At 32.7% G+C, this 26,375-nt stretch overlaps 1 long non-coding RNA gene across 2 annotated transcripts; it reads right to left on the bottom strand.

The window, feature by feature from the left end:
* LOC147806160 (uncharacterized) lies at positions 1-25,758 on the bottom strand. Of its 2 annotated transcripts, XR_015428738.1 has the most exons (5): positions 25,575-25,758; positions 7,196-7,210; positions 4,308-4,322; positions 2,355-2,369; positions 1-149 (listed from the first exon to the last, which is right to left on the bottom strand). It is a non-coding gene; the product is annotated as an uncharacterized LOC147806160 (long non-coding RNA). The 2 variants fall into 2 exon arrangements; XR_015428739.1 differs by lacking the exon at positions 4,308-4,322 and having other exon boundaries at positions 25,575-25,757.
* Positions 25,759-26,375: the final 617 nt, after the last annotated feature.

Raw genomic sequence — 26,375 nt, 5'->3', positions numbered from 1 at the left:
TATTAAAACTTTAAGTTAAACTAAGCATTTAAGTGAAATAAAATACAGATAAAATCGATCAAAATATGAACAGATAAATGACAAGTAGAAAAATACATAAAAAATAGTTATATTTAGTACATAACAACATTTGATATACTTACCACCGTCTGTAATAAGAAAAAAAATTAATTAAAAAAGTGAATAATAATATAAATATTTTAATTATACTAACGAAAGAAAAAAATTATTATGCATTACATTATGAGTTTAAAGTCAAATAGTTTTATAGATATTATGAATATAAATTTGAATAAATCATAAATTCAATAATATCTAACATTAACACCGTATTAGAAAAAATGAGACAAATTTTTAAAACGTAGCTATAGTGCAGTCATCAAAAAATTCATTTAAAATATAATAGTCAGGTTTTCTAGTGATATTCAGAAGTTCGTGCACAACAAAAAGAATTAAAAAATTGGTCCTGATTTAAATGATTTTAGAATTTTAAATTTTATTACGTTTGAAATTAAAAAAACTAAACTCAGTGGCGCGACAGCCCATAGAGGGCCAAGGCCTACTGTGCCCATCTCAGTTTTCTTGACCTTGGGCTCTGGGGTGCAAGAGCAGATGTTCCGGTCAGGTGGTCAGCCGAAAGCGGAACCCCCGGTGTTTAGTTCCCAAGCATGCTTGGTACTCATTTATCGACCCACTGAAGGGACGAAAGGCTGAGTCAACCTTGCCCGGTCCGAGGATCAAACCAGGGACCTGTGGCGCGACAGCGCGAAGCGCTACCGCTCAGCCACCGGGCAGTAAAGATATGTAAATCCAAAGATCACAATATAATAGCACTAACGAAAAATAATTAAAATTAATAGGCAGGCGCCGAAGAGCAGAAATCTAATAAATAACAATCTCATAAAAGCATCACAATATGAATTTCAAACTTACAATGAAAGCTGATAGATCAGTGCTTCAGAGAACAAATAATCACTCTGTCCAAGTTAAAACACATTATAGCTTAGCTAAATTAAGAAGGGGAAGAAAAAGCTATGTTTAATGTTAAAATCAAAATCTTGGCTGATTTCAATGCTCTGTTGGATGTTGTCTGAAATTGCTTCTGTCCTTAACGTTACGTTGTAATCCAATATTAGTTGATTCGGACGTCAGTCGTCGTTCAAGCTTAGCGTTCGATGACGTATGCCTTCTAACTCACAAATTGACCAATCAGGGGTATGCGCTCGCTTCAAGATGACGTTTTGTAACGCCGATCTGTCCTAAGAAACCAGGCCGTAAAGCGTCGTCTTCGACGTCAAATTCAAAGTCTGCATAGTGCGAAGTTTGAAAATAAGAGAAATTCGCATTTGTGACTCCCTTCTTCCATTTTATGCAACAACAAACAAAGTAGCATATACCGTTATTTTGTACAAGACTTACAATATCTTTTAAATGTTTTGACCAGTGCATTAAGAAACATTTTTAGAAATAATAGAAGCCGTAACTGCAACACATATTCAGAAACGTTTCGGATTTTTTTTATTTTCTTTTTTTTATCAGTGTCTGTTTTATTAAATAGACTAGATACAGATCCATATACAGATACAAATAGTTATAAATATATTAAATGCTTTCAAAAAAGTCTTTTAATCGTCAATACCTTCACATTTTTTAGTATATACTTTACTTATAAAGTCGAAGTTCCATCAAAAAAAAAGGTTGATTCTTTTAGCGTTCCACTGCAGAAAAAAATTGGGAACCGCTTGAGTATTTCTGAAAAATTTTAAAGACACAGACTGCACCGCTATTTTTAACATCGACAAATGAATAACAATCTGGAGCCAACTGAAATTACTTTATTGCCAACCAATAGTTATTTGTTTTGATATTGGCTGGTTTTTCACGTATAAATTCCTCCACCTTAGAAGCCTATTAAAGTCAACTGGAATAGATGTGAGTTTTAAATATTGATTTATATTTTATTATTATTTAGTATAACAGTTTCGCATTGATTGAATAATTTCAACAACAATAATTTTTTAACTCACAAGTCATAAAATTTACTGATAAAAAGCACCATTTGGCAACACTAGAAAATCTTATAAGCAGGCGGTGGTAGCCTTGATTATTTTTAGCTTTGCAACGAGTATAGATAGATTGTTAAAGGAACATACTTATTTTAAATAATTTTGCTTTACTGGATTTCCTTCAAACTTTGACTCAATACTAAATCATAAAAACTTTAAGTTAAACTAAACACTTAATTGAAATAAAATATAGATAAAAACTATCACAATATCAATAGATAAATGGAATGTAGAAAAATAGATAAAAAATAGTTATATTTAATATATAAAAACAGTTGATATACTTACCACTGCCTTGCTGGCCTGTTATAAGGAAAAAAATTAATTAAAAAAGTGAATAATAGCAAAAATATTTTAATGATACTAATGAAGGAAAAAAATTATTATACATTGCATTATGAGTTTAAATTCAAATAGTTTTATGGACATTATGTATTTTTTGAATAAATTCATAAATTTAATATTATTAAGCATTCGCAATGCATTAGAAAGAATAAGACACATTTTTAAAAGGTAGCTATAGTACATTCATTAAAAAGTTCACTTTAAATATAATAGTCAGGTTTTTTAGTGCTATTCAGAAGTTCGTGCACAACAAGAAGAATTAAAAAATTGGTCCTGATTTAACTGATTTTAAAATTTTAAATTTTATTACTTTTAGATTACCAGAATATTTTATTGCAATTCTTGGTAAAGATAGGTAAATCCAAAGATCACAATATAATAGCACTAACGGCAAATAATTAAGATGAATAGGCAGGCGCCGAAGAGCAGAAATCTAATAAATAACAATCTCATTAAAGCATCACAATATGAATTTCAAATTTACAATGAAAGCTGATAGATCAGTGCTTCAGAGAACAAATAATCACTCTATCCAAGTAAAAACACATTATAGCTTAGCTAAATTAAGAAGAGGAAGAAGAAGCTATGTTTAATGTTAAAATCAAAATCTTGGCTGATTTCAATGCTCTGTTGGATGTTGTCCGAAATTGCTTCGGTCCTTAACGTTACGCTGTAATCCAACATTAGTTGATTAGGACGTCAGTCGTCGTTCAAGCTTAGCGTTCGATGACGTATGCCTTCTAACTCACAAATTGACCAATCAGGGGTTAGCGATCGCTTCAAGATGACGTTTTGTAACACCGACCTGTCCTAAGAAACCAGGCCATAAAGCGTCGTCTTCGACGTCAAATTCAAAATCTGCATAGTGCGAAGTTTGAAAATAAGAGAAATTCGTATTTGTGACTCCCTTCTTCCATTTTATGCAACAACAAAGTAGCATATACCGTTATTTTGTACAAGACTTACAATATCTTTTAAATGTTTTGACCAGTGCCTTAAGAAATATTTTTAAAAATAATAGGAGTAGTAACTGCAACACATATTCAGAAACGTTTCGGATTTTTTTTTTATTTTCTTCTTTTTTATCAGTGTATGTTTTATTAAATAGACAAGATAGAGCTCCAGATACAAATACTTATAAATATATTAAATGCTTTCAAAAAAATCTTTTAATCGTCAATACCTTCACATTTTTTAGTATATACTTTACTTATAAAGTCGAAGTTCCACCAAAAAAAAGGTTGATTCTTTTAGCGTTCCACTGCAGAAAAAAATTGGGAACCGCTTGAGTATTTCTCAAAAATTTTAAAGACACAGACTGCACCGCTATTTTTAACATCGACAAATGAATAACAATCTGAAGCCATTTAAAATTACTTTATTGCCAACCAATAGTTATTTGTTTTGATATTGACTGGTTTTTCACGCATAAATTCCTCCACTTTGAAAGCCTATTAAAGTCAACTGGAATATATGTGAGTTTTAAATATTGTTTTATATTTTATTATTATTTAGTATAACAGTTTCGCATTGATTGAATAATTTCAACAAGAATAATTTTTAACTCACAAGTCATAAAATTTACTGATAAAAAGCACCATTTGGAAACACTAGAAAATCTTATAAGCAGGCGGTGGTAGCCTTGATTATTTTTAGCTTTGCAACGAGTATAGATAGATTGTTAAAGGAACATACTTATTTTAAATAATTTTGCTTTACTGGATTTCCTTCAAACTTTGACTCAATATTAAATCATAAAAACTTTAAGTTAAACTAAACACTTAATTGAAAAAAAATATAGATAAAAACTATCACAATATCAATAGATAAATGGAATGTAGAAAAATAGATAAAAAATAGTTATATTTAATATATAAAAACAGTTGATATACTTACCACTGCCTTGCTGGCCTGTTATAAGGAAAAAAATTAATTAAAAAAGTGAATAATAGCAAAAATATTTTAATGATACTAATGAAGGAAAAAAATTATTATACATTGCATTATGAGTTTAAATTCAAATAGTTTTATGGACATTATGTATTTTTTTGAATAAATTCATAAATTTAATATTATTAAGCATTCGCAATGCATTAGAAAGAATAAGACACATTTTTAAAAGGTAGCTATAGTACATTCATGAAAAAGTTCACTTTAAATATAATAGTCAGGTTTTTTAGTGCTATTCAGAAGTTCGTGCACAACAAGAAGAATTAAAAAATTGGTCCTGATTTAACTGATTTTAAAATTTTAAATTTTATTACTTTTAGATTACCAGAATATTTTATTGCAATTCTTGGTAAAGATAGGTAAATCCAAAGATCACAATATAATAGCACTAACGGCAAATAATTAAGATGAATAGGCAGGCGCCGAAGAGCAGAAATCTAATAAACTAGTGGGCTGTGCCCCCTGCTCGCTAAAGCTCGCCAACCCCCAAATATTGCTACACAATCTTATATGGTTTGCTTCGCAAACCAAGCTCGCTTCGCTCGCTACTAACTTGGTACATTGCAAATGCACAAAATTCTAAGAATTCAAAACAATCATTCAAATCCATATAACAACTTTTTTTTTTTAAAAAAAAAATTACATCTTTTTAGTAAATACTAAGTCATTAAAATAAATTTGAATTCAAATAAATGACATGTAATTCGTTAAACCTATTAGAAATGTGCTATAGTATAAAATCTTAAGATAAAATTTCTAAAACTGATATCTCTTTAAAAAGGTTAAAATTTTGGCTATAATTAAGTCTATTAAAAATTGAAATAAGTGAATTGCAATGGAAAAACCTGCATAAACAAAACATTGAATTTTGGAAGAAATCTCATTTGGTAAGAATGCTCTCTCTTGTCAAAAAATACAAAATAAACTAACCTCAAATAAAACTCCTTGGACTTCGAGTCAAATAACTAAGGAAACTACTATCACGTTTAATATAAAAGGAAGATTTATTAACTAAACAATAAAATTACAGCATCGCAGTTCCAAAAAACAAATCTCACACTCACTCAAAAAAAACAATTTACATTCTAATTAGTCACCATAGCAACCACAAAACTCTTCTCGTTACCATCTATAAACTGATATATAATAAATAAATTTTTTAACAAAAAATACGAAGCGCATAAGCACATAATATTTTACACTCTGGTTATTTCAGTTTCGGTTTTTATAAGCGCTATATGTTGAGCCACCAAACCTAGATTTGGCATGTGACATTTTTAGCAGCAATTATTGGTTGATTTTCTAGCGTTGCCATTCGGGGAGTTGTAATGAGGCTTTTTTTTATCGCCGTGTAAGAGAAATATATATATAGATAACAATCTCATTAAAGCATCACAATATGAATTTCAAATTTACAATAAAAACTGATAGATCAGTGCTTCAGAGAACAAATAATCACTCTATCCAAGTAAAAACACATTATAGCTTAGCTAAATTAAGAAGAGGAAGAAGAAGCTATGTTTAATGTTAAAATCAAAATCTTGGCTGATTTCAATGCTCTGTTGGATGTTGTCCGAAATTGCTTCGGTCCTTAACGTTACGCTGTAATCCAACATTAGTTGATTAGGACGTCAGTCGTCGTTCAAGCTTAGCGTTCGATGACGTATGCCTTCTAACTCACAAATTGACCAATCAGGGGTTAGCGCTCGCTTCAAGATGACGTTTTGTAACGCCGACCTGTCCTAAGAAACCAGGCCATAAAGCGTCGTCTTCGACGTCAAATTCAAAATCTGCATAGTGCGAAGTTTGAAAATAAGAGAAGTTCGCATTTGTGACTCCCTTCTTCCATTTTATGCAACAACAAACAAGGTAGCATATACCGTTATTTTGTACAAGACTTACAATATCTTTTAAATGTTTTGACCAGTGCCTTAAGAAATATTTTTAAAAATAATAGGAGCCGTAACTGCAACACATATTCAGAAACGTTTCGGATTTTTTTTTTATTTTCTTCTTTTTTATCAGTGTATGTTTTATTAAATAGACAAGATAGAGCTCCAGATACAAATACTTATAAATATATTAAATGCTTTCAAAAAAATCTTTTAATGGTCAATACCTTCACATTTTTTAGTATATACTTTACTTATAAAGTCGAAGTTCCACCAAAAAAAAAAGGTTGATTCCTTTAGCGTTCCAATGCAGAAAAAAATTGGGAACCACTTGAGTATTTCTCAAAAATTTTAAAGACACAGACTGCACCGCTATTTTTAACATCGACAAATGAATAACAATCTGAAGCCATTTAAAATTACTTTATTGCCAACCAATAGTTATATGTTTTGATATTGACTGGTTTTTCACGCATAAATTCCTCCACCTTGAAAGCCTATTAAAGTCAACTGGAATATATGTGAGTTTTAAATATTGTTTTATATTTTATTATTATTTAGTATAACAGTTTCGCATTGATTGAATAATTTCAACAAGAATAATTTTTAACTCACAAGTCATAAAATTTACTGATAAAAAGCACCATTTGGCAACACTAGAAAATCTTATAAGCAGGCGGTGGTAGCCTTGATTATTTTTAGCTTTGCAACGAGTATAGATATATTGTTAAAGGAACATACTTATTTTAAATAATTTTGCTTTACTGGATTTCCTTCAAACTTTGACTCAATACTAAATCATAAAAACTTTAAGTTAAACTAAACACTTAATTTAAATAAAATATAGATAAAAACTATCACAATATCAATAGATAAATGGAATGTAGAAAAATAGATAAAAAATAGTTATATTTAATATATAAAAACAGTTGATATACTTACCACTGCCTTTCTGGCCTGTTATAAGGAAAAAAATTAATTAAAAAAGTGAATAATAGCAAAAATATTTTAATGATACTAATGAAGGAAAAAAATTATTATACATTGCAATATGAGTTTAAATTCAGATAGTTTTATGGACATTATGTATTTTTTTAATAAATTCATAAATTTAATATTATTAAGCATTCACACTGCATTAGAAAGAATAAGACACATTTTTAAAAGGTAGCTATAGTACATTCATTAAAAAGTTCACTTTAAACATAATAGTCAGATTTTTTAGTGCTATTCAGAAGTTCGTGCACAACAAGAAGAGTTAAAAAATTGGTCCTGATTTAACTGATTTAAAAATTTTAAATTTTATTACTTTTAGATTACCAGAATATTTTATTGCAATTCTTGGTAAAGATAGGTAAATCCAAAGATCACAATATAATAGCACTAACGGCAAATAATTAAGATGAATAGGCAGGCGCCGAAGAGCAGAAATCTAATCAATAACAATCTCATTAAAGCGTCACAATATGAATTTCAAATTTACAATGAAAGCTGATAGATCAGTGCTTCAGAGAACAAATAATCACTCTATCCAAGAAAAAACACATTATAGCTTCGCTAAATTTGAATTTGCCAGAATATTTTATTTTAATATTTTATTTTGCCACGTTTGAAATTGCCAGAATATTTTATTTTAATGCTAAGTAAAGATATGTAAATCCAAAGATCATAATATAAAGCGCTGAGTTCGTGAACTGATAAACCAAGATGAAATGGGCCGAAGGGCATTTTTCCTATCAGTGCAGGAAAAGCAAGGACACTTCTGCAACTTGTTGCAACTGCATTAAAGCCCACACATCCAACTTCTCTGGGTACGAGGCCCGTCCCAGTTGAAAGAGCCACCGAGGGAAAAAGAACACCCCAGCGTCTTCTGCTAACAGGCTTGTCTCCTTACTTAAGGAGCTACAAGATCTTCTGAAGACTGAAGAAGTGCTTTGCCTCCCTCAATCCACTATCAAATAAGTACACTTGCGTACTTATATGATAATGGATCTCATCTCAAACCCCTTTCCTCCCTTATATTACTACAATTTTCGATGGAAATGTAGATATCCCTTCGAGCTAGGAACGCTGAATTCCAAAGCTTGAATTGGTAAATCACAACATAATAGCACTAACAGCAAATAATTAAGATGAATAGGCAGGCTCCGAAAAGCAGAAACTTAATAAATAACAATCTTAATAAAGCATCACAATATGAATTTAAAATTTACAATGAAAGCTAAGCCATTTGTCTAAAATTTGTTTATTGTTTAATTTTTAAAAAGCGTCTTTGCTTTAAGATCCGATGATAATTCAGCAATCTCATCTTGCAAGTTGATGTCCACGTTTTCAGTTTGAACAGAAAATGTTGCTGTTGTTGTTACACATCCCCCTAGAAAAGAAAGGTCTAGATCAGGTCCAGAAGGCCCCGTCGCGTCAGTTCCCCATATATCTGCAGAAAGTCCTGATCAACCAGCAGCTGCTTATAAGAAGCGCCAAGGCAAAAAAGAAGGTGATCAGGACTAGCAGGTTGTGAGCAGGAACAAGGTTGGAAAATCTTCTCCCCATTTTGAAACCTTAAACACTTAAGATGGCCACTACGAAATCTGGCCATGGCCGATTGGAAAGGCCGAGGGCCGCTGCATGTTAATGATAGGCCAGGGCGGTGGCCAGCATACCATTGATGGGATGGAGTACGGCGCCACACAGGAAGCAAACGATGTTTTCCCAGGGAGTGGATCTCAGTGGCAGTAAGACGGTTCAAACAGTCCATAGGAAGATCACAGTCATTCTTGGCGAGCACATCGGCTGTCTCATTGTCATGTACCCCGACATGCGATGGGATCCATTGGAGGCTTATTGGTGTCTTCAGGCCTATCTCAGATAGAAGCTTCTTAATCTCCTGGCCAGGAATATCCAATATTTCCGGCCAGTTCTTGAAATACTGAACAGCACTCCTACTACTGGTCAATATCCAAATGCAATTATTATCAGTTGTCTGGGCATAATTCAGGGCAGTTCCAATAGCCATGATCTCAGTTCCAAAGACTGAGCAATTGTCAGGCTTTCGGATACTGATCCTGACTTCACTATCATTGCTGTAGACAAAAACACCACTCCCGGTTCTACCGTCCTCCATCTTGCTACCGTCAGTGTAGATGACCAAGGCTCCAGAAGGGATATTATTGACAACCTCTAGGGCCAACTGTTTCAACAGGTCTGGATGATCCACCTGTTTATTGGCTTGAGATCTCAGATTGTCATTAAAACTGATGCCCCTAAGGGTCACCGTAGGAGGCAAACAATTTAGAGAGATCGAAGGAACGACCTCAAATTCAATATACCCCTCCTTCTTAACATATTCCAATGGGGTGTCTCGTTTCAAACGCTGACTACCTCTCCAATTCAAGATGTATGCAGCTGTCCTGTTAGAATAACCAAGGCTCATTAGTTTATTAAAATAATTAAAGGAGCCAATCTTGAATCTCATTGCCAGAGGCATAATATCTGCTTCATATAGTGCCACTTCATTGGGGCAGTTATTCCTTAACCCAGTGATTATTCTAGCTGCACTCGATTGGACACGATTCAGGATCTTTAAATTAGAGGCAGAAGCGGTTTGAAATATTTGATAGCCATACTCAAGAATGGGCCGCACGAGGGAACAATAAGTAGGTCTAAGAGTAGAGGCATCAGCGCCTCAGTCTCTACCCGAGATATACTTCAAAATTCGTAGGGGCTTTCTCGCTTTGTCTCCTATTTTCTCAATATATTTCCTACAATTTATTTTAGGATCCAAAGTAAAACCCAAGTAACTTGGATGTTTGTCACAGTCCAGTAACTGATCAGAAAGATATACAGCAGAAGTATAATTATAGAGGCGTCTATTTGTGGTGAAGAAGCTACTAATAGATTTTGAAGGGCTAAAGTTTAACTTGTGGGAGAGCGAAAAATCCCTTACAGCCTCCAAGGAATCGTTAATTTTAGATTCCAATTCGCCTATGTCCGAACCACTAGTCCACAAGACAATATCGTCCGCAAAAATGACAATCTGACATGGAGAAACAGTTTTTTCGATTCCCGCAATAAACATAGAGAACAGAGTATGACTGAGAACGGATCCCTGAGGGATTCCTTGGTATGACTTGAAAAATCCTGACTGCCTATTTTGAAAATTTACGTAAAAATTTCTATGATATAGAAAGTTTGAGATCCAAGGGAGAGCTCTACCTCTGATGTTAAAGTCATTGTAACACTTGTTTAGTAGTCTATACTTCCATGCCCTATCAAATGCCTTAGTTAGGTCTAGGAAAACCGCCAAAGTGTGATTCGTGGGTTTGTAGTTTTGGGCATCTCTGACTGAATAACAATATCTGGTCCATTGTGCCATGGCCTATTCGAAACGCATATTGCTCAGAAGGAATTAAGTTATTCCATAAGAGGTGGTCTTCTCAATATTATCCTTTCCATAAGTTTACATATAATACAAGTGAGAGAAATATGACGATAACTAACGACCGAACTGATTTTCTTCTTGGGTTTACGAATGGGGATGACTATGGCCGATTTCCACTGTACTGGAAGTTTCCCAGCCGACCAAGACAAATTGAGGAGGTGAAGGCGCCTATTTTTGCCCTCAGTGCTCAGATGAGTAAGGAAATGACCTTGAATACCATCTGGTCCAGGAGATTTAGTCAGATCTTGGTGTTGGAGAGCAAATGTTAGTTCCTCTGCTGTGAAATCATCATCAAATAAAGGGTTATCAGCCTTGGCATCACGGCAGGATTTCACCAGATTTCTTGTAATTCTGGCCAGCCTTCTGTCCGTTCTGCTAAATGTTACCTTGCTGTCCTTGGCATAATGCCGGGCCAGAACCTCAGCTGCTTCTTGATCATTTACCGTGGTAGAACCGTCATCCCCAACGATGGCATTGGTATCATCGATGTTGACTGGCAATTTATCAATACTTTTAGTCATTTTCCACAGCCTTGAATTTGGGGCTCTATGATCTAGTTTTTTACATGTGTCCTGTCAGTTAGTACGCTTGATCTCCCCCACATATCTTCTTTTAATTTCTGCATTTTTATTTAGTTCGATCTTTTTATCCATACTAGATAACAGGGAAATCTCCCTTTGAAGTTCCGCTCTCCTTTGGAGAAGCGGTCACGTTTATGTATAAATTGGTGTTTCTTCCCTTTATAGTTTCCACGGGGAATGGAAGCCTTTGCGGCAGAGAATATAATGAACTTAAAGACGAGACCACTTTTTCTCCACATCCTCTGAAGGAGAGGTCTGGGCTACCATATCTTCAGACATCTTTTCATAAACAGTCCAATTAGCTCTACGAAAGTTCAAGCGGAGCCGACTATCTCCCTGAGTTTTCCCCCTGAAATCGATTTCTATAAGTATTGGAAGGTGGTCACTACCCACCCCGTCAAGAACCCTCCAGGATAAGTAGGGAAGCAAGCCGGGACGCGATTTTCCCTAATGTCGACTCCCGGACACCTCCACTCGCAGCGGTTTTATTTGACAACTGTTTCATCGCCTTATCTATCCTATGCTCGCCTCAATACAGCACTCGCAAAATTCATAAACGAATCTTCGCGCTCATGGATATTTTTAAAAGATGCTTGTTGATTAAAGTGAAAATTTTATCCTCGTTTAAGACTAGAAAAATTCAAATAACGAGAAAAAATCTTCGCCCTTCTATAAAGAAAGAGGAAGAAAAATTTACATACACACAATTATTTCAGTTAATTACATAAATATTATCTTCAGAATAATCAATTGCTTTTGAATACCTTAATTAATAAACTGAGTTTAAAAAAATAATCCCCTATATATATCATCACATTATTAAGTGTTCATATTTTAAAGAAAAAAGTATCACAAATTTATTTACGCAGTTTGAAAAGAAATTCTTTTCATTTCTTTCATTTTTACCAGGTTTTTTCAAATTATTTCCATTTTAGAAGAAATTTGTATTCTTCAAAATGCTTACAATATCTTGAAAAAAAATTGCATATATTTTATACTGAACAACTTTTGATTGACAATATTTTCTTCATAAGAGAGTCTTTAAAAAAATTTGAAAATATTTTCATTAAAGTTGTTCAAATATTTTCTGTAAAATGCGTGCTATTATGAAAACACGGGGGAAAAATATTTTTAGAAAAGCCATGACATAAAGAAACAAATCTATGATATATTCACTACTATTTTCGTATAGTTAATTTATTTTTTATAACATCAAATCATATTTATTAAAATTTAAAATTGTGACTGCTTAACTTTTTTTAATGTTTCTTAAATTTGTCAGGGATAATTCCGATATTTTCCAATACTCTTGCTTCCATCACTATTATTTGTGTATATCTGAAATTACTCACCTGCTTTTTAATTGTTTCCTAATTAATTTTATCATATATTTTGCTATACATATTTATCCTTTCATTCTATGCTTCATTAATTTCATAACTTATCCATCTTGTAGTTTTTTATTCATAATTTTATAACAACTTTAGCTTATTAGATTCTGTAACTCAACAATTGGTCTACATATTTTATAATTTTTTTATTCAATCTTTGAACTTTTAAATAAGATATTGAAAAAATACTATGAAAATTATTACAGTTATTGCCAATCTAAAATGAGGCCTTTTTTTCCTCCTAAGTACGAAAACACATTTACTAACTTAAGGTAACGTAATTTAAAAAAATACGATTCATCTATTTTAATAAGAACGATTCAGAGAAAAGCAGGATCAGAAAAAGTGAGATGCGTATTTTAATTTATATTCTGCTTCAAAATGAGACAAAAGAGACACAGAAAACTCAGGGCTAAAGAGAGAATAGAAGGGCTGGTTCACTCCTTTGAAGAAACTCTCGCCGAGCCAAAGTCCCGATTTTTCCCTGTGACGTCACGGTGGCGCAAAGCTTGAACTTTTAATTCAAGAACGGAGTGTTCGGTCTAACTAGCTCTAACTACACTGCTCAAAAAAATTAGGGGAGCAAGCAAAGAAAGTAAGAAAGTCGTGCGAAACATCCACAGAGCTGCATGAAATGGATAGTGCATACGTATCAATGCACGATACAGAAAAAAAGACGTAAAAACATATGGAATTAATCTTTAATTCATGGAAACTATGGAAAAAAAAAACAAAAAGCTGATTTAAGGCAACAATTGGTTTACATGTAAACGATAAAAAAGTAATGTTTGGAAGTGATGCAGTACTGTTAATAACGCATGTGGTCTCCTCGAACAGCTAAGACTGTTGCACACCTGTTTCCCATGGATGCGATGATGGTATCGATGAGAGTTCGGGGAATACAGTTCCACTCCTAAAGAAGGGCAATCTCCAAGTCACGGAGAGTTAATGGAGGGCTTGGTCTCGCAGCAATGCGTCGCCCGAGCACGTCCCAAACATGCTCGATTGGATTCAGGTCAGGAGAGGGTGTAGGGTATTCCATACGTTATATTGTTTCAGCTTCCAGCATGCTCTTCACACGATGAGCTGTATGTGGTCTCGCATTATCATCTTGTAAAACAAAGGAATCACCAATGGCTGCTGCGTAGGGTATGACATGAGGTCTCAATATCTCGTCTGCATATCTGCGGGCCGTCAAAGTACCGTTCCGAATGATATGCAGGTCCGTACGTCCACCTATGCTTATTCCACCCCACACCATCCAACCAGCTCGTCTGTAGTGTGACCTTTCACGAATGAAAGTGGGGTTATTTCGAGTTCCCCTTTCCCTCCACACCAAAACACGTCGGGTGTCACTCTCCAGACTGAATAGAGACTCGTCTGTAAACAATACATGGCTCCAATCACGTTGCTCCTAATCTTGATGTTCAGCAGCCCATCTTCTGCTAGCCGCACGGTGACTCGAGGTCAATGGAATGCAGACCATGGGCTTACGAGCATAGAGATCTCCCTGATGGAGCCTATTCCGTATTGTTTAAGTGGAAAATCTTCGTCCTGTTGCCACGAGAAACTGTCTTTGCAGCTGAGTAGCATTGTCTGTTCTGTTACGACGAGCTGTTAACTGTATATACCGGTCATCAGCTGCAGTTGTTGCACGGTGCCGACCTTGCCCTGGACGACAACTCACATTTCCAGTCTCCTGGAATCGATTCCATAGCCTTGCAACGACACTTCTGCTGATTCCAACAGCGTCCGCCACGCTGCGTTGTGTTTTCCTGGATTCCAGTCTGCCGATGATGCGCCATGCAATGGATTCAGGTAAATCACATTGTTGAGACATTTTCAAGTCACCATTTCTCAAAAACAATAACTGAGAAATTATCTTTCTGAATTACGGCAGTGAAACAGACGTCTCTGCTACATCCCAACTTCTGCTCTTATCTTCTTTTCTGGTTTGTGACGTCATGAACTTTTATTTGCATATGAAGTTTTCTTCCTCTTTTTCCTGCTCGGTCTTACATTATAAATGATTACTTTTTTGTTACTTATCGGTGTAAATATTTGCGTAATTTCACTAAAACTATGTGCTCCCCTAATTTTTTTGAGCAGTGTAATATTGAAACATTCCTTTATGTGACATATTCCAAGACATTCGCTGCTTTCTATTATGATTTTCCTCAGCTTTTTGTAGTGAATTACAAAAATTTAAAATTATTAACGAAATGCCAGTTTGCACGATTGAAACTTGTAAAATTTCTAAAAGAAACACAAGAGGAAAAAAAATTTCCACGTGTTCCCTAAAGTAAATGAACAACTATGTAAAGAATGGCTTCAATGTTTGAAAACGAAATAGCCCAGTTAATATAAAATATGCACGAATATGCAATAAGCATTTCTTGAAAGAAGGTTATGAAGATGATATGAGAAATCGTTCGCTTGAATTGCCGATTAGAAGGATTTTAAAATCTACTGCAATACCGAGAGTAAAATTGTCATTTTCTTCTTTACAAACAAGTTCTTCTTGGCACAGCAATATTTTTATTCTGTCGTTAAAGAACTTTTATAAGAATTCGCCTTATAAATAAAAACCGCCCCGTTACTTCAAAAAGAAAGGCAGGCAAAAAAATTAGAAAATGGATAAAGTAAAAGAAAATAAAAACTTTAATGAAAAGTATAAATAATTAATAGTTAAAATTCTCCTAATTTCATAACATATTTCTTTAATGCAGTTATTCTAAATATTTGATTTTTTTATTTATGTTCCCTTAAATTTAAATATCTATAAGAAATTGTAAAATTTCTATTATTATTATGAACCTTAATTATTATTTTGTTTCAGTAATTAGCGTTTAAGGTTGTTGTTTCCTAATGATTAAGAGTAAGCAAATTGCCATTAGCAGCATGTTTTAAAATCAGGATTCTAAATTTAACCCACCTTTACAAATTATTGTTATCCAACAATATGTAGCTAAAAAGTGTCGATATATGCTTCAATTTTTTAATAATAAAAATTAAAACTGAAACTTTAAAAAAAAGGTATTTAGCGTGTCATTTACGTCAACTAGTGAAACATTTTTAATAGCTTAAAATGGTATTTTTTATTTATATCATGGACAAGAAAAATTTTTGAACTAAGTTTTTGAACGAAATTAATATGTTAATTGTGTAAAGTTTGAATGCTAATATCAAGAAAAAGTCGAACTTATTTTTACAGAGAGAATGGTGCATAGTTTCAATTATATCTTTGCTTGCGATCTCACAGATCTGTGAGCAGCGTGACGTCATGAGGAGGGAAATCGTAGCTTCAGCTCAAAGAGAGGAATGAACCAGCCCTTCTCTTATCTTTTCTGCACAAAACTTTTCTGTTATTATTTAATAGTATTCATTAGTCTTCAAAATTCGAAAAGAATTTTTTAGTTGCTCGAATCATATAATAATCTCATTTGTAACAACTTGTTTTTTAATTATTTTTTTTTACACAATAGCTTTTATTGTTTGTAATTTGCTTTAGAAGTTCAAACATTTATTCTTAGATTGCAATGCATTCTGTGTGTCTGAAAACTGTATGACCTATTTTATTTTATCTGTCCCTTGCAGAATGGTAATAATTGTTTCTTATTTGGTAATAAAAATCTTACTTTTGCTGTGATAACTGATCTCAAGAGTTTTGTTTTATTATCATAACATCGATTAATTGTTTTAGAGAAAAGTGTAAGTCCTCAGCCTTTCAACCCAAGTGCTTTAAAACTACTTTCTTTGTTTAAAGTAAATTGTTAAATTTAAAAATTGTTAAGATTCTCTTATCTGACTCAATATCTTGTCTTTAATGAATCAGAAATAAATAAACAGATTGTCCTTAAATTGTTATACAGTTATGATATGAGTATGTCAAACTTGATGCTTGCTGTTTACATTATATTTTTATTTTACAAATCATAAAAAGTTTTCTTTAATCAAAATTGTGTTCACCTCATGAATATACTTTAACTGCTACAAATTTTTAAGTCTTGGCGACCAAAGCTGTGGAATTGGCTAATACGTATAAAGGAATTTACCGTTTGGGACATAACATTTGCAAAAAAGTGTCAAATCTAAGTGCGATCGTTTGGACGCAAATACTATTGGCACTGCAAATGGGAATCATTACATCAAACTTAATCATAGATATCAGTGTCAGAAAAGTAAAAAAGAATAAGTTCATATATAAAGCTGACAGCAACAATCTCCTCATCATTACGCGTATATAAAAAGAAAATGCTTAAAACTCATAAATTGTGTAGTTATTTAAATTAAAGGTTTTAAAAACTAAACAATAAGGTACAAAACCCTGCTGCATTATTGAATATTGCGTCCACATACTTGGTAAAGACACCATAAATTACTTGAAATAAATTTATAAAAATAATTAAAAAGCTATTCCCTACTCATATATCTTACACCCACAGCAAAGCTTTATTCTAAAAAGGAAACAAAAAAGTTAGAAATAAATAGGTGTTTCAGGAAATCTGAATAAAAAGAGACTGATAATACACAAAAACTTTTGAAAGCAGCTAAATTTATTCACACTTCATATTCACTCATGCGTTTTTTAAATCGTATGTTGCAAGTGAAACATGCGCGAATTTAGTATTCGAAGATTTTCGTGAGAAAATTTGAAACCCGACATGGCGAATATAACATTGGCGAATTTCAAAATACGGTGCCAAAGAAGTGCCCGGGAGTCGACAATGTGTAAAGTCGCAGCCGGGACTAATCATAGAGATATCTAGAGCTTCTGTCGCATTGTAACTATGAGAGTGATAGCTGTGGCCCCCATCATTAACAAAAAGAAAAGCTTTGTCATTTGCCAAATTCGCAAGTTCAGTTCCCCTATTGTTGGAGGTATGAGAACCCCATTCAGCATGTTTTACATTTAGGTCTCCGAGAACCAGCGTGTTGTTTTCAAGAAATCCCTCCATCAAGCCAACAGGGAGTCCAAGATTGTTAGGAGGGTGGTAGGTGTTTATGATATCTATATTACGATCTTCGGAAAGAATCTTTAAGCTCTGATATTCCAAGGCACCGGATGATCCGACGACATCAAGGGTGGTCTTAAAATGCACATTTCTAACAAGGGACATAAGTCCGCCACCTCCCGCAACTCCAGGGCTCGAAAAAACTCAGAAATTTTACCCGTCACCGAGGACGGCTTGTCCAACAATATACCCTCTGAAACTAACCCGTAGCTTCTAAAAAAATAAAAATATAATTTTCTCTTATTTATTACAAACATTTATATAAATTGCACAATGAATTAGTAGTTGCTAGGATTACATTATACAGTAATAAAAGAAATACCAGGTTACTAATAGTAACCTAGTATTTCTTTTATGAAATAATTTATTTTTTTTATGAAATACTTTAAATGACAAAGGTCAATTTATCTGGAATGTCAATTTATCCGAGGGTGCTGCGTTTTTTTTAAATGAATCAAATATGACGTTTGCCAGTTCCACAATCAAGCCAATGATTTACAGAGGTTTCTGCATAGAAATCTGAAAGGGATTTTTCATTTAGATAGATGTTCTTAATTGCGTTAAACGCTTCTTGTTTAAGACCAGCACATAATGCGTTTTTTTTTTTTTTTTTTTTTTTTTTTTTTTTGTAAGTTCATTGCTGAAAAGCTCCTTTCAACCGCTGCAGTACTCCCAGACAGAGAAAACATCAATTCCAAACATACGCAGTATGTTGCTGTATTTCTAGATTAGAGTGTCATTTTAGAAGTGAGTCGCTAGACTCTTGTAAGATAACAAAAATTGAAAATGTATCACGAACAATAACGGGAAAATGGCCGTCCGCGGGGACGTCGGATTCGAGAAATTCGTTGTCCGCGGGGAATTTTTGACCGCCGAGGACTGGCGGACAGGCTGTTTTTCAAGCCCTGCGCAAGTCTATTCTTTCGAATAGTATTATAGCCCTTGACTTTGAACTGTCTCATCTCTCCGAGTTTAGTTTCTTGAAGTGCTATTACCTCTACTCGATGCCTGTCTGCCAAATCTAAGATCTGGTCAAGTTTAAGTCCAGTTGCAGAGAACTAAGACCATTTATATTACACTGGATGATACGAAGTCTCTTTGTAGAATTTCTAGAAATTTGGGGAGACTGTAGCCAATTTTTCGGACGGGATCCTCTGCCTAAATCCCGAGCGCGTCCCGGATTAACCTGCGAGACGAACGATAAAGTATGAGAATCATTATGCGACTGAAATATCTGACTAAGGGTTGTTTGCAGCTTCTTTTTAGTTAGAGGAACCAATAGGGCGAAAGACTGACTTGACCTCTGGATTTGCCTGCAGTCGTTAGCTGAGCACAGTGGAACGGCCATCACGCCTTGGGTGGCCCTACCAGTAGAATATTCTCCCGACGTACTTCACCCGTTCCGCCCAGGGACACCCCCTCGCCGCGGTGAGGCCGACTGCAGGACTTGAGGGGGTGAAAAGAAAATGGCATAATAATCCAATCAGGGATTTCAATGATTTCCAAATCAACAAAGCGCGGTATAAAATCGTCGCTCAATTTTTGAAAATGACCTGTATATATTTCCAAGTCTTCTTCTTTTATTTCTAATTGTCTCATATTTGAAAAATACTGATAATCCTTACGTAGCAATGAAGATCTAAATAAATTTAATTTTACTTTGGAAGCCTAACAGTATTGTTCGAGCTTCGATAATTGTTACATCCTTTCCTTGCAGCTTTGTTTGGACATCATTAAATTTTCCAAATAAGTCCACTAAATAAAAAATATGGTTCTTTTTGTTTTGGAGTTCGTCACTCAGAACAGGGTTTATTACGCTGAGAAATTCGGTCGTGCAGTCAAATCACTCAACGAGTCTTTGCAAGCATACACCTCTAGACAACCATCTAATTTCGGTGTGTAGAAGTAATTGGTTAAATAACTCGTCGTTTTTCTCACAAAATTTGGAAAATAATCTTGATTTAAGTGGTTGGGCTTTAATTTGACTGATATACTTAATACAAACTGTAAAGCTTTATGTATCTCTGGACTCAGATACTTTGCTACTAAGTTGTTTCTATGATACACACAATGAATAATACGTATACCGGGCACGTTCTCTTTTAGAAATGTAGCAAAACTTCGGTAACGCCCTACCATAGCAGGTGCCCCATCTGTTACTAACCGCTATTATATTTTCAAGAGGAATATCATATTTATTTAAATATTCTTGTAAATATCCAAAAATTGTCTCTCTTTTTTCATCTGTTTCAAGATATTTAACAAGTAAAAATGCATCAATGATTTGTCCTTTAATTTTACTGAAATATCTAACGTACATCATAAGAATAGCAGAAACGCCGAAAGCAGATTCATCAAGTTGAATAGAGAACTTGAAATTTTTTAGCTCTGAAATTATCGTAGTTTCTATTTCTTCAGCCATTTCGTCGATACACCTTTTTACAGAATTTGCACTTAATGGTAATTACAGAATTTGCACTTAATGGTTTTTACAGAATTTGCATTTAAAACATTAACGGAGTTTTTTTTCATTACATTCTCAATGACTTCTTTAATTGCAGGTATAACAATTTCTTCATTGATTGTGTGGGGTTTCCCCCTCTTTGCAATATTAAGCGAAATCTTGTACGAAGTTATTAATCCTCCTTCAGTATCAACTTCAGTAGACTGCTTCATAAAACAACTTCTTATAGTTGGTCGACATGTGAATTTTTCTTAAAGTTTTTTGAAAAATTTAAGTTTTTTATTTTTTTTTTATCTGAGTGAACCCTGTCAGGATGTTCTTTCACTTTTGACGGTTTCATCTAGTCATTTCCAAAAGTTTTTTCGCATAGAAGACGTATAGGAATCGTTTCATTTATTGTTGAACAAATAAATTCAAATTTCAAATAATCCAATGAATAATACCGATATTTCTTTTCAGAAACTGAAGCTGCCATTTTTAATTAGGGTTCTTTAAATAAATTAAAAATTAATTAGTATAATATAGGGGAGAGTGGGGTCAATTGTAACAGGGTACGATTGTAACAGAGCAAAAATTTCGAGTGTCGGGTTCTAGATTTGGTTCCTAGGTGGCGCACAAGGTGCATTTAACAAATCTACATGTACACCCCTGATGGCAACCATTTTTATGTACTTTTGAAAGAGTTACATCGCAAAAGATATTTTCACGCCACGCAAGTACTTTTTTTGGTATTAGAATACTATATTATAACAAAGTAATTTTGTTTAAACAAATAAAAATTAGTAACCGAATATGTAAGTGGACACCTTAATTAACATTTCAATAAAAAAAGATTAGTTTTTTGCTAATTAATTAGCATTGTTTTTAACAAATGAAGCTGAAATGGCGTCTTGGGGACAATTGTAACAATAAGTAAAGGGACGATTGTAACAGTTGAAAATAAATAATCTTGTGTTTACAAACCATTACTTAACTCTTTAAGAACCACCAATAGTTTCCTATAGCATTTATATTATGTTGCATGCGCATTATTTTATTTGTCACCTTTCACAGCATAAATTAAAATTTTTAACCCCTTAAAGTTAAAAGTTTAACCCTTTAGGTCTCTGTTTATTATTATTTTTACTCCTAAAATATCACTACTATTTTGATCAATAAAAAAATATATCACAACTATGATAATATGTATCATTAACTATGTTTTAGTTGAATTTATGAACTGTTACAATTGACCCCGTAAGTGGGGACAATTGTAACAAGTGCACGACTGTCAAAAATTGTTAATAACTAATATAATAATATTTAAAATCAGGTATTTATTTTTCTTCTAGTAGAGGATAGTCTACTTTACACGTCTGTCAATAAATACTAATAATATATTGGATTTTTTGTTAGTTGAAAATAGTTAAGTAAAAAATGTTACAATTGACCCCACTCTCCCCTACAGACTAAACAACGACAAAACTATAGCACTCTTAGTATTTTTTTACGAAAATCGCAAATTTTTTATTGTTGTTTACTACTAACTGGAAATTAAACTAAACTTATATGATACAAAATTGTTATTCTTAAGAACAGTTAAAGACACACATCAGTTTAAAATAATAATATTTTCAAAACTTTTGTAATTTTCGTAAAAAAATACAAAGTGTGTTATAGTTTTGTCGCGGGCTGTACTAATCCATATTATTAATGCTTACCTTCTTTTTTACATATATTGATAATTAAAATTGATATCTAAACTAAACGAATGGTTTTATCGAAACAATAACTAATTTTCCAAAACTATAAAAGTCTTAATAATGACACTGCAAATATTCAACACTGTTCACAGTTTGCAAAGGTAGCTGAAACTGCGTATGATATTTGCGTTTTTAATGTCAATGCTCGTCGCACATGACATCTGGACAAGAGCACATATGCATATGACTTATAAACCAGAAGTGCAGAGTTCGTGCCACTCCGTACATGTTTCAGCCGAATAAATATACGTTTATTAATTTATGTTCTATAAAGAAACTGATATTAAGTCAATTATAAAAAAAAATCCCAAATTTTGCATACTCAATTAGGTATGTGTGATTTTTTTTCGACCCCCAATCGACCCTTTCGATTCGGACGAATCGACCCCAGCTTTTGTTAAATAGACCCCTGGGGGGTCTATATAGACCACTTTGCCGACCTCTGCATTAGACAAAAGTTGACACTTTACGATAAGTTATGTATATTTTCTTTATCATATTTTTATTCATTTCTGTATGATTATATTTGTATTCTGAATAAATAATAATTCTTTGAGATTATAATAATAATTATTTACTTTAGAGATGAGTATTTGTGCTTTTGAGAATTTTTCACTAGTACATTAATATCGAAACATAAAATTTTCGAATTAATTCCAAATCTTTTATTTTAGATTTTAATTCTATTATACGCAAAAAGTGCTTTTTTTCATGTTTGTATTTCACTCCAATCTGTTTTTATTTTGTATCGTTAAATTTCATTGTCAGCAAAGAAAAGAAAGAAAAAAATCCACATTAGTCACGATTATCCGTATTTATTCTTCCATTCGTTTAAAATAATTAATGATGCGTGTCATCCATGTTATTAAGTATTAAATTCAACATTAAAGTAAATGTAGAAAAATGACAACAGATTAAAATTTTAAATCGTCATTTATTTCGGAAAATGTATTTTTATCTTACAAAACACTCTATATTCTTTGAAGAATTAACGTTTAAGCATTTCTTAGAACTAAAATAAAACAAGTAACCGAACGATTATAAGGAAATACATAAATTTAAGTAAAATATTAAAATTAACTCATCTATCTAATTAGTTGTTAAGAGCATATTACTTGGGAGCTAAGAGTGCTGTCATTTTGGTGAGCATTAACTTTTAAGAAAAACGCGTAGCCTTTTTTATGCTTTAGCAAAGGAGTGAAAGCTATTTCTCTGTATAAGTTACTTATAAAGGTGAAAATGTACTTTTACTGTTATTTACTAATTTTTTTAAGGAAAAGTTTACTGTGTATCAACGGGAAACAATTTATGTTGGCTTTACTTATCAATGAAAATCGTTTACAACTATATATTTGGTGCTCTTTGGAGGCGTCTTCTGTCTAGAACGCTCTAATCAAACCACTGCTTATTAGACTTATTTTGAAGTATTTTTTCACGTCAATACAAACAGTTCACTTAATAATTGCTCCAACTTATGTTTTTGATGTGATTGTTGACTTCATCAATTTTTAGATCTTTGCCCTTTCGGACATTTTTTCTTTTGTTCTTTGGTTTCATAAATGTTTGGTCTAAAGATATGAGAAATATTTAGCTTCCAACCCATTCCTCTTAACTACTATAATTACTATTAAACACTTATTTATTGTTATGGCTGATAACTATCGTGTTCGCTTCTTAGTGCCACTTCTAATTCATTCCACTGCCGATTTAGGTATTGAAACTCAATAAATGTTATTCATCTTTTCCCCCTACAGTACTTTATACCAATCCATGTTAATTGTTTATTTAATTATTAATTGTTTTAATCAATAAATGTTATCCTGCTGCACTGCACTCCACCTTAAATTAAATTACTTTTTGTTTAATGTTCTTTTTATGCTTCTTTAGATTATTTGAAATTAAATAAGCAGCTCATATCTTTTAAAAGGAAAAACGAGGTTTAGGATTGGCTTTTGGGAATCCGCGCAAATCAGCTATTTCGTTAGTGAAATTCACGTTTTGAGAGCAGGTAGCTAATGCATAATATGCTGATAATGCATAATATGCTGATTGATGAGGTTGAAGCAACCTATCTTCGATTCAGAAACTTTTTAAACGTAATTTTCTTCACAATATTTATTAGGTACACAGAATCACTTTAAATGTTGTATTGTTGTCAGAATAAAATTAATCACTGCAACCGAAAGAACTACTTTTTTCCACTGACTAAATGTTGTCGCTGGAACGAATAAATTGTTGGCAAAATTTTTAATTTTATTATTAACGTTAAGTCTGATTTAACTTTAAATCAATGGTACAAGATTGGTATAGTTTTTTTTATGTAGTTTAGTGCGAAAACCATTATACAGCACACTACGTTCCTCCAATAGCTGTGTTAAAAAAAAGTATAAATAAAGAATGAGTGTTTTACTTGTCATTAATATAAATTGTAAAGTTGTTAATGTACGAAATATTTTGTATTTTAAAGAAGTTCAATATGAAAAAGTTATAAGACTTCTCATACATAATAGTTTAAGGAATAGTTTGTCTGCGTGTCTGTGTAAGCGTCTCTACTATGACTCCACCCGTGTAGTAAATGGTGATTGGTGCACGTTAAATATGTCGGATCACAAAGTCCTCCATGATTCCATTAAAAATATGTACCTTTTGGAGTACTGAATTGGAGATTGACTTTAAAAAACAACAACAACACTACGACTCCAAGTTCGTTTGTACTATGATCATGATCTATTGACAGAAAGTGCAAGGGACAATTTTAGCACCAATCTGAAAAATCGCTTAAAATTTTCAATGAGCTCATTCGTGATAAACGTTAGAAAAGTTAATTTTTCTCATTGATTTTTAATATTAGATATTGTTACAAATAAAACTGCCGACTATTCCGTTTCATTTTCGCTTTTTTTTTTAAATATTTTAAAAAGAACATTAGCGGTGTTTGTTAGCTTAATACTCTGTTTAATCACGCGTCACGGTAGTTTATTACCCATTCTTAAATAAATTATTACTCTTTATAGTTTATGTCGGGTGAGCTCAAGAAACAATGTGGATGGCATGTGAGCGCGTTACGTCACCGAACAAGTGTTTCTAAGGTTATCTAGAACCACCTGTTTACATTGTTTACAGTTATGCTTTTGAAACATGCTTATACAAAACTAAAAAGCTTAAAATCGATGGTAATTTGAATGAAAATAAAATTAAGTTACGTACTAAACAGCAAAATTAATGAAGAAATTTGCTTGATGGCGAAAACTTTTAATAGTCTTCAGTTGGTGAATAGCATACTTTTTAGAATCGATTAATACTGAGTTAGACTTTATTTAGATGAAGTTTACATTTATAGTAAAAACGTGATTTGCTGAATCTAATAAAGTTAAGGCACCAGGAAGAGTTACAAATAATAATAAATAAAAAAAATTCTAATTATTTTAGCTCTATCAATAGTATTGGTACAGTTTTTCAGCGTTTCTTTTTATGATTTCGTAATGTTGATTGATACCGATTGACTGATTATTTCCTTTTTCTTTTGCCATTAAGTACAGTTAAAAAGCTGAAAAACGGTAAATAAAAATGAGAGCTAAACTGTTAGAAGTATGAAATGTAAAAACCGTTACAACTTAATGGAAAATAGAAATTCAAATGACAAACACTAAAGTTTCTTATAAAGTATGAAGTAAATAGATTTCTACTTACATTCAGTTAGACATACAACGGCGCACAGAACAAAGAAAATCAGAACAAATCTAGACATATTGAGGTTATATTTTAAGACTAAGCGTATCTGATGCAGTACCACTATAGTAGCTGTTCTGATTCGCAGTGAAATTTAGCAGCTAAACCATCTTTTTTATTCTATAAGTTATGACACATTTATAATCCTTTAGAGTTTAGTTTGCAGATTAGGAACTCTATAAAACTGCTCGTTTTTAATCATTTCATCATTACTTTCGGGACTTAGAGATTTTTGAACAGGAAATTTTGAATCTATTGTTTTGTCAGCTACTATTATATCAATGCAATATCAAAAGGATTTGTACATAAGTAAGGTTATAAGCTGGAATTCCTACGACTTATTCAATGAGTGCATTTTTTTAAGATAAGAACCACATTTTGTTTATATTTCAGATAAAATCTCTCAAGATCATGCAAGTGCGGGTGAACATTTGTGCAAATAATTGTTAAAAATTGTTTTTAATGTAATTTCTAATTACCTTGTTTCATGATTTCAGAATAATCACTGACGTTTCCATTAATTTCTTATAAAAATGTTAAAAATTGTTTTAAAATCTTGAAAGTGAGTTATATCAGATTTTTTTATAAGATTCAATTACTTTTATATAGACTATTTAGTTAGTTTTGCCCTTAGCGCTAACCCTGGTACCCCCCCCCTCCTGTTGCAACCTGTAACTCAGTCTAATGGATGGGACTTTACTGGTTAAATACCCCCATAAGCAGATCCGGATTATACCTTTCGTAGGCCCTAGGCATAGCCGT

This window comes from Parasteatoda tepidariorum, chromosome 8 (genome assembly GCF_982258835.1).
Source record: "Parasteatoda tepidariorum strain Cologne lab strain chromosome 8, Ptep-v5.0, whole genome shotgun sequence".
In the NCBI taxonomy this organism is placed as follows: domain Eukaryota; kingdom Metazoa; phylum Arthropoda; class Arachnida; order Araneae; family Theridiidae; genus Parasteatoda; species Parasteatoda tepidariorum.
The sequence above is the reverse complement of the archived record's forward strand: the minus strand, read 5'-3'. Positions and strand labels throughout refer to the sequence as shown.